The 14,552-nt window shown below is 39.3% G+C and overlaps 1 protein-coding gene across 1 annotated transcript in view; it reads right to left on the bottom strand.

Moving 5' to 3' along the window:
- The window catches only part of GTDC1 (glycosyltransferase-like domain containing 1), a 181,254-nt gene that overhangs the window by 95,380 nt on the left and 71,322 nt on the right, over positions 1 to 14,552 (bottom strand). The window lies entirely within an intron of this gene.

Consider the following 14,552-nt stretch of genomic DNA (forward strand, 5'->3'; position numbering starts at 1 on the left):
GTGCACTTATCTAGTATGGTCTGGTTTTTTTCCCCACCCTTTTTCTGTTTTATTTTCACATTTTTATTAGGTATTCCTCTATAATGAAATCTTGTTTCTACCCTCGCACCCCAGTACTGCCGTAGCACTCCTGCTATTCCACAGTCTACAACACTGCACACAATCCTTCAATCATATAAAGCAGGCACAAACAACACTAACAAGCTGCTATCTTAGCCTCGAATAACTTACCAGGCTATCAGAAAATGAATGTATTTAAATGTGTAATACGAAATTGCGACCCTACCGTAACCAGTGGCAGATTTCCCTGCATTTCACCAAAAGTATGCCAGCATGCCCTGTCCCCTGGCTAACACTGCTTTCAAGCAAACTGAATCCTGAACCTACAGGGACCTGCAGAGCTGTAGACGTTTGTGTTATACATTTCTCATCATAAGGAATAATAAAAAAAAAAAATTAAAAAAATTGAGACCAGGTATTTATTGCACGTAAAGCATTCAGCTTTAATAAACTACTTTTCAACATCACGTTTGACTTTTTTTTTTTTTTTGCTATCCACCATCTTAGTGGTTCACATTCAGAATTGATTTATGCAATGTTTAATCCTTTTAAAAATCTTTCCTATTTTTTCCTATTTTTATTCTTATTCTTCCTATTCTTTATCCCATTTTGCTCCTATTCTTCCTATTTTTACATGGAGATTGTGTTCAAGATTACTGCCAAACCGACATCACTAATACTAAAAACTTCTGATCCTGGCTGTCAACCTTAAAACTCATGAACTTCCCCAAATAGCCATATACGTATCATAACATCACCTATGCTAACACACACCATTCTTAGATAATCTGTGTCTACAGAACAAACACTTCCTAGAGAACAGATCCTGTATCCATCTTCATCAACCTGAGTCAATGCTAATCTGAAAGGCTTACGAAAGTAAGAGATGAATGTTCATCAAATATTTGATCGTTCTAAAGGGACTGTCAAACAGAATGCCAATTAAGATACGAGCTCGGGTTTATTATGAGCCATACTAAGAGGAAAAACCAGTTTTACCTAAGTCATCACTTATTTGTCACAAAGAGTAATAACCTCCGGACCTCATAACGACCTGGGTGCCAGACTCGAAGCAGGGGCAGGAAAACTTCCTACGGGTGATGCAATACCCCTGCTCAGAGACGGCTGGGAGTTTAGCACTAGAGTGACAAAGAAAAATACAAACAGGAGAAAACACACCCCAAAATCTCAGAAATGAGATGAAATGGTTGCTCGGCAAAACTTTGGCTATTTCTGGATTGCACTATAGCTTATCCTGTCCTTTACTGATTTTTCAGAAAACCTCTTTCTGCAATGAGTTAGGAAGAAAACTGAATTGGTGTGGGATAGTGTCTATGAACTTGACTGCGTTTGAACGGAGAGGAAAAAAAAAAAGAGATGGCACATTGGGATTGAAAACATGGGAAGCAGCAAAGACCAAGGCACAAAAGCAAGAGTGGAAAGAGAAGACAGTGGGGGTGCCAAGGTTAACATGACGACTGGAGAGAAAAGGGCAACGGGAAGCACGACGAGAAATGAGATCCAAGATTTAAGCTTGGACAAAACCGTGTAGCTCTGAAACATCTGAACTCGCTCAGATGGACAAAGGAGTAAGTAGGAGAGGAATATGAAAAAAAGATGGTTAAATCCACAGGAAAGGAAAATAATGTTTGCAGTACCGGCTTAGACAAACTGGGAGATTCAATAGCATCATTAGAGAGAGACGAAGGCTGGCTGCTAGTAAGGCAAGTGTCCTGGTTTCGGCAGGGATAGAGTTAATTTCCTTCCTAGTAGCTGGTACAGTGCTGTGTTTTGGATTTAGGATGGGAACAAAATTGATAAGGCACCGATGTTTTAGTTGTCGCTAGGTAATGCTTACACTGGCCAAGGACTTTCTAGTTTTCCATGCTCTACCGACTGAGAAGGCTGGAGGTGCACAAGAAGCTGGGAGGGGGCACAGCCAAACTGGCCAAAGGGACATTCCATACCATGTGACGTCATGCTCAGTACATAAACTGGGGGAAGCTGGCCGGGGGGGCCGCTGCTCGGGGACTGGCTGGGCATCGGTCGGCGGGTGGTGAGCAATTGTACTGTGCATCACTTGCTTTGTGTATTATTATCATATTATTATTATTATCATCATTTTATTTCAATTATTAAACTGTTTTTATCTCAACCTACGAGTTCTTCTCACTTGTGCTACTCCAATTCTCTTCCCCATCCCACCGGGTGGAGGGGAGTGAGCGAGCGGCTGCGTGCTGCTTAGTTGCCGACTGAGGTTAAACCACGACGGCCTTTCTTGCAAAGGCCAAAAACTTGGAAAGCTTGCAAGAGGTAGACCCAAATTTTCTCCACTGTAAATGGGAAGGGATAAGACTCAATTAACAAGCAAATCGCTTGTCACTGCCCAGTCCATCAATAAGCCAGTGCCAAGAGAAAACTGTGGCGATTACTAGCACATTCAGATTTAGAGGCTGAAATGACACCGCTCATGTTCTTTACAGAAAAAAAATAATAAAACCAAAACCATTTGAGTGGTAATATTATTAGGAAACACCCTTCTTGATTCGCTTGCATTACTTCACAGCATTTCCAGAATTTAACCCAACAGATATGAGGTGCTCTTATACTTGTTTCTTTACCGGCATGAAAGCTGCTAACCACCAGCGATAACCGATTTCTCCGGCATTATGAGCTTAAATAACACCTGACAGCACGAGTCCCCGCGAACATGCCCACAGAGCAGCCACGCACGTGGCTAATGGACTCACGCAGGGCACTGGAGGATATGCTGGAGTGGATTTCCACTTAACACCTATTACAAGAGGAAGAAAGGAAAGTTTATTATAACGTAACATGCGACATAAATATATGTCAGTTGTCATTCCGTGTGACATCAACTTTCATTTTACCTCGGGTCATTATTTAAGTAATAAATGCTAACAAGGTGAGCTTTATCATCCCATGGAGTGTATCCGGGAGGTAGAGACACAAGGTGATGGCAAGAACGCTCGAAACATGATAATTCCTGACAGCTGCTGCTTGAGCACAAGTTAAATTGAACAGTTTATCTCAGCATAAAGATGTTATAAGGTTTTATGTTTAATTTAAAAAAATTAACATAAAACCCAGAGAAAGCAGAGTTAGGCAATCTTTCACAAACATGACATACTACAATCACTGTATAAGCTGGATTAGTACTTATTACCATGCTACTAGAGAATTAAGCTGTTTTTAGACCACCAAAGAGCTTTAAATTGCAACTTTTGTCTCTGTAAAACAAACCTATATTTAAAACGTCTGCTAAATTCAAATTAACAGCTACATCATTAACTTACCATCTCACAACCCCCCCCCCACCCCCCCATTTCAACTGCTATTATGGTATTCTTATCTAGACCTATCAACGCTACAACATAAAATAAATATATACAGTACTCTTCAATATTGTGCAAATCATCGCAAAACCTGCGTTGAAGGTCACATTTCTAACACGACTGCCCTAGCCCTCCTCTCCGAAATATCCCCAAGTATTTGTCTGTGTTACAAGTGACCTTCTTGCATAGAGCAGGACCATCACACATGCAGCAGCATCGCTGCCTTGGAGGCCGGCCAAATTTCAGGGCCACCATCCACACAAGCCCCGGTCTTATGCTAAGCTTGTGCTTAATCTGAATCACTTAATAGTCCTTCTGACTTCTGAGGAACTACTTATGTGAATTAAGTTAAGCGTGTGCTTAATTCATACAAGTATTCATGGGAAGGAAGCTGAGCGTGCTTGCAGGTTCGGAGCCACGATGCGTCTGGAGAACGCTCTGACCTTTGCTATTGTCTTCCCCGTTATTTCACTCCAAAGGACTGAAAAGCTGTAAAATATAAAAAACTTTACTTTTTTTTAATTATGGCAGACAAAATGACTACTATAGGTTTCCATTTCTATCAAGCAAATTATAAAAGTAAAGGTGCTAAAGTATTTTTATTTTGCTTTATAAATCTTCGTGTCACGTAACTGCGATTTACTCTTTTATGGCATTGCCCTAAATCTTTCAATTAAATTCCCATGCAACTTAACTAAAAACACATTTTGCCTTCCTCTTGGGAGACCACACAGGGCATATTTATGTATCTATGGATATGGAGCCTGAACTCTCCGGTTCACCAGGCTTACAGCACAAAGCGAGTTTAAAACCACCTGATTTGTACTGGAATATTCCCTCTGTCTGGCAGAAGCTCAGCCAGTATGACAGACTGACAGACGCGGCCACTGTTTGCATCGCAGCACAGGTAACCCAGTTCTCCCTCGAAAAGGAGGAATACCGTAGGGTACGATCCTGCAGCAGCAACAGGGACTGTCCTGCACTGCAAATGAAATCCAAGGTCGTAAGTCCCTGCTGCAAAACAACCACATTCGCAGTAAAATGAGTTTAGGATTGTAGATCCGGCAGGTTTTCCAGGTGCAGTATTACAATAAAAGAGAGTTAGATTTGGATATCGCTACAAATATGAGTCTTTTAGGGGGATACAGGTACTAAAAAAAAGACTGTTCGTTAGACGGCACTGACTGAATTGACATTCATCCATCCTTCAGGAGGGGAGTGGGAGGCTTGAAGTGTTTTTGCACCAATCTAGAACTAAAACCTTGAGCACTTGGAGGCATCAAATCCCACCGTACGTCTCACAAGGCATTGACCGCTTCGCTCTCGCCGAGCCCCAAATTATACTGTAGCTATAAATAAATTTCTTTTTCTTGAAATTTCAATTGGGAGGCCTAATGTCATACGGCAGAGTCTTAAACCCTCATATTTTTACCCCAGTTACGGTTTTATTCTGGGCACGGTTCTTGTGCACTCAGCAGAGCGAAGTCAGGGTGCCACCAGAGACCACAGAGGCACTACGAGCCAACAAGTCGTCACCGATAACGGTAAAACACAGAACACAGTCATGACACTGCCGATAGCTACATTTTCTCCAGTTGATCAGAAACCAACCAAAATTTTGTAGCAAATAACAGGAGCCGTTAGGGAAAGCATTTGCAGTGAGACTAGGAGCAGCACACCCTTCTGGTGAAGGCAAGCACGACTGGGATAAGAAGTACTGAACACTGCTCTGCTATGTTGCCTCCTTGAAGGTCAAGGAAAAGGCAAGAGGTATGACCATAAACATATCCACCTTGAGAAACAAGGGCTTCAGAGACGATGGCGTCTTCAAGCACCTCAAGATCAAACCTGAGGGCTTTGGTTCCTCCATCATACAGTTTCCTCGATTTCAACCCAGCAATTCCGACAAGTCCATGGATTTGGCTTTAAGTAATTTTTCAAACGTAAACTGTATATCAGATAGAATTATTAATGCCTGGAATGTTAAACAGACCAGTTATTTTTGTTTATTATTACACACATTTTTACATGATCAGCTAGCAGAAGTTGCATTTTTACCACTAGACCAAGAATACACAAATTGCAATCAGATAGAAAATGCTTTTCCATTTCCCATTAAACAATAGATGACTCTGAATTTCTGAACAATAAATACTAATAAGCAATAATATATGACAGTATACAGATAATAAATAATAAATTAACAATAATTTTTTTGACATGGAATGTACAAGTGTCAAAAATGCTTATAGATATTATAATAGAGCTCATAAATTAAGGTTTTCTAGATAGAGCATAATTTGAAATGTTTACAGAAATAATTAAGTCTTACTATTTTAACGGTCTTTACTTTTCAGAACAAATCACAAGGGTTGTCATGCCTTTCATCTTAATTAGGCCATGTGTTTGTCTTATTTATTTGTTATGTACTTTCATAAATGTTCACAAATATTAATTGTAAAGCAAAATATTTTTTCCTCTTGCTGTAATTACTATATGTACATATAGTACACAGTGATAAATATTCATGGATGCTATCAGTTCAATGGTTTTGGATTTGGGGTTTGTCTTGTATGCTAAAATACAGTAGAAATGAATAGCTTGCTTGAACTCATACTGCCAATCCCTTTTTAATATTTTGATTTAAAAGTACATTCTCCCTCCCTCATTTTACAGTATGTTATTTCGGACTATAGTTGAAGTTCTTGTTCCTACTGTGACAGACCTTAGTTACGTGTTCCAAAAGAATTTACTGCCTAGAAATCAAATGCATTTTCCCCTTCCTCATACACCCCATACCCCAAACAAAACTCTCAGCTCTCTGCATGCACAGCTGCTATTTGACACAGCCGGAGCAGAAAGGGGCTGCGTTTCCAGCCCCACTGTTGCGTGTCCCACCCTTCCCTGCGTCTCCTCCGGCCACCCGGATTTTCAGACCTCTGTTAGGACCATGGGTAGGGCTCTTGAGAGCCTCCCGTCCCAACCTGACCTCACTGACGTTATCCAGCAAAACTGGAATGGGGCTGAAGCTGAATCATAGCAAATCTCTCATCTTTAGAATATTCAAGAGGTTACAGAAATGTACTATTTCATTTGTAAATTATTTGGGTTCTCTCTCTCAATTCCTTCCTGAATTTTTTTCTCAAACAGCTGATCGGAGTATTTACATGCAATCCAACCTTACAATCCAATTTTGGGAGCCAGAGCCCCAGCTGACACAATTCGTTATGAACTAGCTTTAAACACATACCACTATTTTCGATGACCTTTAAGTCAAAAAGATACCGAAAAGGTGGTGAAAACAGTTAACCAGAACTACTTTTCTATTTAACATCAAGAAGTAAGCTTGAAAGAGACTCTCTCACAGATAAGACTTTTAGACGTTTGAGGGGGGAATATTTTGCTTGGATTGCTTTGGTTTTTAGGCAACGGCACTGAAGCTTCTTAAATTTTATTAAGTGTGTGGTACTATTTTTTTCCCTGATTTGTAATTAAATTTGGCTTCAATTAATTACTGACAGATGCACATTTTTACTTTAGTGGCCAGATTGTTCACCATGGGCTACTTCGTCCTCTCTGTTTCCACGAAGGGAGAGGTCGAGACCAAGCAGCTGTAGCTGCGGTGATGGGGGGCAGGAGAAAGCCATGAATCCCCATCACCTTCCTCACTCAGATCTCACACTGTCAGCATTAAAGAATGAAGCGAAGACGTCTTATTAGAGCAGAACATAAGCAAATCAGAATAACCCACTAGTGAAAAGTAGCCACTGCTGGATAGTCTGTGAGAGATGTATGGACTAACTCCACCCAAATATATGCTGCGATGGAGAAAGGATGGAGAAAGGACGGAGAAAAAGAAAGGACGGTGTCTGAAGGCAACAAATTCACCAAGGGTAAATACACAGGATGTAGTGATACAGTGAAAAGTCTTTTTTAAACAAAAAGACTTGTAAAACTGATGTTCTACTCAATTAGGTAACATTTAAATAGCATTATTTATTGTTTTAAAGTCTGCAAATTCATTTCGTTGGGTATCTTATCTGTCCAACTCTGGAGAAAAAACAAACACGTCAAATGACTGGCAGGAAAAATGCAATATGCCCAAGAGGTTGTAGCAACACGGAGAAGTCTTGAGCCTACACATAACAACACTACTATCCAGTAGCAAATCTGAACAACAAACTTTGAGGTCCATTACTCCACATCACCTGGTGTCAGTTTGGATCCAGGATGACACAGAAGAGACAGTCAATGTCATGGATATATGGACCTCACTGCAAGCGAGACTGATTTATACCACTGAAGGGGAATAGAACTCAGTGCAGCACAAACTCACCAAAATAGTGAGAGTTTCCCTTAAAAAGGTTTATATGAATAGATGCTCGAATGAATGAATGGCAGAGTAAAACAATGACTGATTTTCCTTTATTTTAAAAAGTTTTGGCAAACTCAAAACTCAAATCTTCTCCCAATTTTCAGGTTCACACATTTTATATTTTAAAACAACAGAAGCCCCACTCACTCCGCACAATCACAGAGAAGTTGAGGAGGGTCTTAGCAGACCGGTTAGCAGTTTTACATTTCAAGTGCCCCGAAAGTCCTATTCTCCAAAACATTTCAGGCTGTTTTGCATGTTGCTTTATGCACCTTGATATCTAAACAGTTTTTTACAAATTTGAAGACTATCACTAAAAGGAACTTAGTTTTCTTAGGCAAATGGATTTCACATTTTTCTTATATCCCATGGCTCCGATTTCATTTCGCACAATCTATAAACATCAAGTCCTTTAAAAAAATATTTTTGTGGAAGCTAATGCTCTCGTAGCTAATTTTCCCCCAAAACTCCCACTGCAGAGCATCAACCCAAGGCATAACTACTGCCTACAAATGGGGACCTCAGGAAAAGCAGGATTCTTCCCAGAAAACTAATACAGTCCTCGAAAAAACTCAGACTGTCATAAAACCTGAGCAGCTGGCAACTCTGTCACCATGAAGTATCCATATGGAAGACCGAGATGTGTCAAACTACCCAAAACGAGTTTGGATAGTGCAGAAGATGGAATAAATAATTCAGTATCTATCTTCAACACTTTCAACAGCAGGTAGTAGATATGCTACCTGCTTCTACAACGTGCCAAAATGTAACATGCGAGTGAGAGCGAGCGAGAGAATGTGAGTATCTCCAACCTGTTTTCATGAGGATATTTTGCTCGAGGAACTTCTCTTTTTAGAGGCATATGATGCGTATCAGATGTTTGTCAGGAGCAGGCAGCACTACAGAACATTAGGAATAACTTAGTGATTTTAATATATATTCACAAAGTACATACTCCTTCATATACATATAAAAAAAACCCGTAACTTAATCAAATATTACAAAAAAATATAAAGAAAGTGCAAATATTTATTTCTCACAACTGCCCTTCACACTTCTGTAATATTTGTTGCTGCGGCATAGTGGCAACTTCCCTGCCATATTATAAGCTGAGCAAACTATTCAATGTGATCAGTGAACTGCCAATCAGGACTACAATTTAAATGTTTCTGCTCTGTGTTCATGCAATAGTTCAACTCTAACACTATGTTGTGCAGTGTCGATCTTCTTCCTTCTCTTCCTATACGAAATAGCCACACAGTGGCACATAAAGGTACATCATGCATACTTACAGAAGATAAAGTGACACTTCTGTTCCCTAAGAAATTAAAATAAGACTATTTAATGCCCAAGAGCCTCCAGACCTGTGTATCTAATATCTATATCTGTGTAATAAACTAAATGAGAAAGAGCCATTAGAAGAGAGGGTACGTCACAGCATACTAGTCAGAAGTCTCCAGGAGAGAGGTTCTCCCATTTGCCTATTTAGATCAACATCAAGTATCATAACGATTTCTCAAATATTAGCATGAGACAATATGAGCTACTCACTAGCCCTGAGTGACCGTGACCACTGCAACATCTTGCTGGGCATTCAACGCTGCTCCTCCAGCATCTCTTGCAGGCAGAAGGTGGTGCTCAGTCACCGAGACCACAAAAAAAAAAAAGAGGTTGCAGGAGAGCCCCACGTACTGGTAGGTAAAAAAAAAAAGCCCATCTCCCCTACATGGAGATATTTATCAACCAGCACTTCACCAAAACCATGGGGACAGCCCGTAGACCGATATTCAAAAGCATAGCAATAAGGAAAAATTCAGTCTTCGTGTACTACACACTATTTTCAGCCACTAGACTTTCTTATTAGATTATTTTTTAACTCAGCAAAGCCCACACTCACTACCAGATTTGAACGATTACACCGAAATGGCTGAATGACCGACTGAAATGAGATTTCAAAGAAGTGGGACAAACACTCTCCTAAATTCAAAAGCTGCCAAACATATTTCATCAGACTTTCAAAAAATAATTGTTTTGTCTGTTCTGAATTAAGCTTAAAGTGCTTTAAGAGAGGTTTCTCTACAAACATGGCTAAAGATCACAAAGGGAGCGTTTGGATTGAATGTAACCCTTCAGTCATATATTTATTAAATAAAAATTGCATCATGCCTGGCATATACCATAACCTGTTTTATTTCCATTTACATAACACGATTTTAAGTGTAATCTGTATTGATGTCCTATCATTTTATTTCACGTTATCGTAACAGGTTTGTATTTATAATGCCACCAGCAAAAGAAAAGGGAAAAGACGGGTCTCAGCTCTGCAGCTCGGGCAAGGCAGTTTGGAGCTCCTGACATGGGACACAGGGGACCAACGCAAAGGCAGAGACATATAGGAGAGAATTCAAAGAAAAAAAAAAAAATAAGTTAAACTTGTGAGAGAATCTGACAGTTCTGAAGCTGAAGCCTTTTGCCCATTTTTCTTCTCCAGCTCCTGGCTGAAAGTTTTGCAGGGTTAACAACTATACCAGTCATTTACAGTCACATTAAAGTCAATTTTTAGAAGACGGATGCATTCCCCGAGTAAGCAAACTGAACCCCAATGCCGCGGCGCTTTGAGATTTTCCCCACATGGAAAAATGCAGTAATAGAATAATAATCTAATAATAATGCTTCCTGATATTTTACAAATTATGTTTTCCCAACACATCTCATATGCAGCTATGGTATCCTGAAACTTCTGAATTCCTTTTACCATTAAACAAAGCATCCAGTGCTGAATGCCCATTATTCCCCTGTAAAACGCAGGAGAAATACGCGCCTCAGGGGTTGAAGTCATACATAACAAAGTCAGAAGAATATACTAGACGCTTTCTAATCTTTAAGATTAAGAAACTGAGGCCAAAGCTTGCTTATCGAGGGCCACGAAGAGAACCAGTGCCACAGTGAGAGCTCAGGAGCCCAAGCCGGAGTTGAAGATAAGAGAGTGACACGGGCTAGTGATTTAATCAACTCATACACGATCATGTCACTGTTTACGTATCTTATGGACCCTGCTCACCACAGTACCTGACAGATGCCCCAAAATAAAATGTTATCTTCGTGAGACCGTACATAGTGATTCAGTATTTTCAGATACCATATTTTAAGGCACAGATAGTACATGTATATGCACACGTTTGCATGCATGCACACAGATATACTACACACATACATAACACGCATATATACTGTACACATATATATGTTCTGCACTGCTATCAAATTCCACCATAAAACTGTGAAGCGTTCTGAATTAAGCTATTTAAACTGCGGCCAGGAAAATTGTTGACAACAGCTGATTTGTTACTGGGAAAAGATCGTGCACCTCTCCGTCACAGAAAGCTAAAAATCTGTTCGAGGTGGCTGGCCGACAAGCTTTCAGATCTGCAAAAACTGAGCAAAGTGAAATAGTTTTAGTCAAGGTCACCAAATAATAAATTTTTTCCAGCAATGCCTTTGGACTACACGTAAAACCCTTCAGGGGCTCCTGAAAAGGAAACTTTACTCAAGTTGTTTGTCAAGATGACCGGAGATGTTCTTTGGAAAGTATTTCCAAAAAAGTTCTGGAGCACTGGTAGCTGTACAATCATATGGGATTAATTTTCTGTATATATCTCTATATATTGCTGGAAGAAACAAATTAACTTCAAAATTCAAAAATCTTTATACAGCCCTGTGCTCTTCGGTACAAATATTTAAGTAAGCTCTACTTCCTGTCAAACACTGAAATGGATATTAAATTACATTAAATTATTATAGATACAAGTAGTAAAATTTCTTTTCTGCTTTCTCTGTGAGCTCCTGCATCTTGGTATTTCTTGCACTGAGGATAAAAGATAATTTACTATTATCTGCGACTTAAATTCCTGCTTCTATTAAAATACTAAGTGTGTGCTGGACGTATAATGCATGCCTAGAAGCCTGTGCCAGAATAAGTCTCACAAATATCCCCCGTGAGGGATGACTTTACAAACTGGCACAGGAAAACTCTTATTTATTCACCATGTTCCTTTCCCCAGCATCTTGTGATGATTTCAGGATGCCATCCCTTCATTCACCTTTGTTTCTTTTCTTAAAAAGAAATGAATAAACAAACCAACCACACAGAAGGAAGGAACTTAACCATTCCGGCATCAACCCAAAACCCCCCACTAAGCCCTACGACCACCACTTGTACGTGCTCAGCACGGTGGGAGCCGCCCCAGCCTGCAGGCACACTGCGAGGGTGAAATGCTCCTCTCGACTTCATATACGATATTAAAGAAAGGAATATAGTTAAGGGGTTTAAAAAAAAGGGGGGGGGGGAGAGATGGGAAAAATCCCTCTCTCCTTCTGATGCAGGATCTGTGGATTGACTTGATGGGAAAGAAGCAACATCTGGTAGATAAAGTATAAAAACTTAATTTCTTCCTTCCTTCTCTCTTGCTCCTGTGTATTAGTAGAAAGGCGAGGAGGAGCAAGGCACTAGTGAAAAAACACCGAGTCAAAATTATATCCATCAGGCTGATGCAGTGCAGTGCCCTGACCGGTCCCACCGTAGACCTCCTTAGGGCTACTGTTTCAAGTAAAAATTAAACAAGATTACATAGAAACAGTTCAAGATTGACATTTTCCAGCTTTCTGAAGGTTACATTATTTGAATGAATCTCAACTTCTAAAAATTTCCAAACACCAGAGAAAAGCAAATGAGGGCTGTAAAAAAAAAAAACCAACTCGTAAGAAATATGACTCTTACTAGAAGCAAAGGAGCCACCCACGTTGAGTATTACCCACGGTAAGAAGAGGTAGCAATGCCTTTAAAAATATATTCTTTTTATTGCAAGTTTAATATGAAAAATGCTTATGATTCTATTAGCAATTTTTACCGTTACTCAGCTTGTGCCTATAGGTCTTTGCATGTCCATCGCACAAGAGTCACTGGATGAAGCCCAAGGTTCCCACCACGGTTGCCCTCCCAACCACACCACCTGCGAGGTTCAGAGTTACACAGCGCAACGAGGGCTCAGCTTTATTGAAAGGATACAGCCCTGAAACTACAGAAAAAGCTCTTCAGAAGTATGGAAAAAAATATGCAGGATTTTTTTCTAAGTTACCCAAGAAATTTGAAGCAGCAAGCACTCAACCTCCCTCTTCTCTCCACTCAAGCACTTACAGAAAGCCTGTTCTTAGCCCTTCTGCACAGACAAAATTCCCTTTTATCTGCCATTTATTTTCATTTTTACCTGAAAGGCAGAGAAGAGTTGGGCTTTTATGTACAACAAACACGAACTGGACTTTTTTTGCAGTGCATTAGACTGTGGTCTACTTCCACCAATATGAATGCATACCTGAATTTCCACAAAAATAACAATTTTGCCCTTCTGATTTAAGTATGGCGTATATTTAATGTAACGTTCATCTATACACGTTCTCACTGTTTAAGAACTCGGCGCAGGTGTTATTAATAAAATAAATTTATTTTTAAAAAGGATGCTATTCTATAAGCTTTGAAGCTCACACATAGTCTAACTTAACCCAGCTTGGGCTCATCTGGTCTTTAAATGACTTCTTTCATGTGGTCAGCCCACGAGCCATACGTACTGCTGCTCAATCACGCCACTGTACATCGTCAGCGTGAGGATGATTTGCATGATTTGCATTTCCTGTACCGTTTGAGCTTCAATGAGCTCTAAGCACCACATACAAAAGAAACCACCGCCAAGTAATGCAAAGATTTTAGTTAAACCAGATGAGACTATTTTAGTCAGGCTGCCAATACTGAAGGGAAAAAAAAGTCTCAGGGATATCCTGTTAAATAAGGATTTATTTGGAGGGAATCTGAACCTTACATTCATACCCTTACTTTTAAAATATAAAAATAGTATGAATTCCTTAATAAATATGGCCTAGCAGAAAATAATTCAGCGAGAACATTTTTTTTTTTCAATGTTCCTTAGATTTTGGCACCACATTAGGTTAGTAATTTATTTATTTAATAGTACATAAATGGATTCTGATTATATTAGTTTTCCTACCATATAAAACTAAATCTGATTAAACCAAATTCACTGACTGCTGGTTAAAATTTCTCCCTATGAAGAAATCTTTTATTTTATCACAAATGATCAATAAAAGCTGTTGGACAAATAACTATGATAGAAACAGCATTACAGTGGGCTTCAATGAATAAGTACTAAAGTGAAAAAAAAAAAAACCACGTACCAGAGCCTCGTTGTCATGAAAAACAGAGACAGATGGGGAGACAGACCTATATGATGCTACAAATAGATGAGTATCTTGTAAGGATTTCAACAAATGTTATAAGACCTAGTCAAAATCTGAAAAACTACAGATTTGCTCGTGCTGCTGTACTGAAGTTCACCTGAAATGCAAGCCATAATATAATCATTACATATATTATCAAAGTCTCAAAAATAACAATTAAAATAGAGTATCCTTAAAGACTTTATAAAATCTTTTGTAGGTAATGACATAATTAATAATGTCATTACTTAGTACAAACCCTGTGTCAGTACAAAAAAAGATTAAGTTTGCTTTAACAGCTACTTTGGAAATGAGGTGTATCCTGTTCCCAACTGAAAAACAAAAAGGTGTGCACAAACTTCATGTGCAATATTGTATTTTGTAGTAAGTCTCTCTAAAATGGTAGCTAAATTCAGACACTGGAAAGATTAATAAATAATAGCACGCTGATACAGTGAACTGCATGTGACCAGCTA

This window comes from Pygoscelis adeliae, unplaced genomic scaffold, assembly GCF_000699105.1.
Source record: "Pygoscelis adeliae isolate BGI_AS28 unplaced genomic scaffold, ASM69910v1 Scaffold222, whole genome shotgun sequence".
Classification (NCBI taxonomy): domain Eukaryota; kingdom Metazoa; phylum Chordata; class Aves; order Sphenisciformes; family Spheniscidae; genus Pygoscelis; species Pygoscelis adeliae.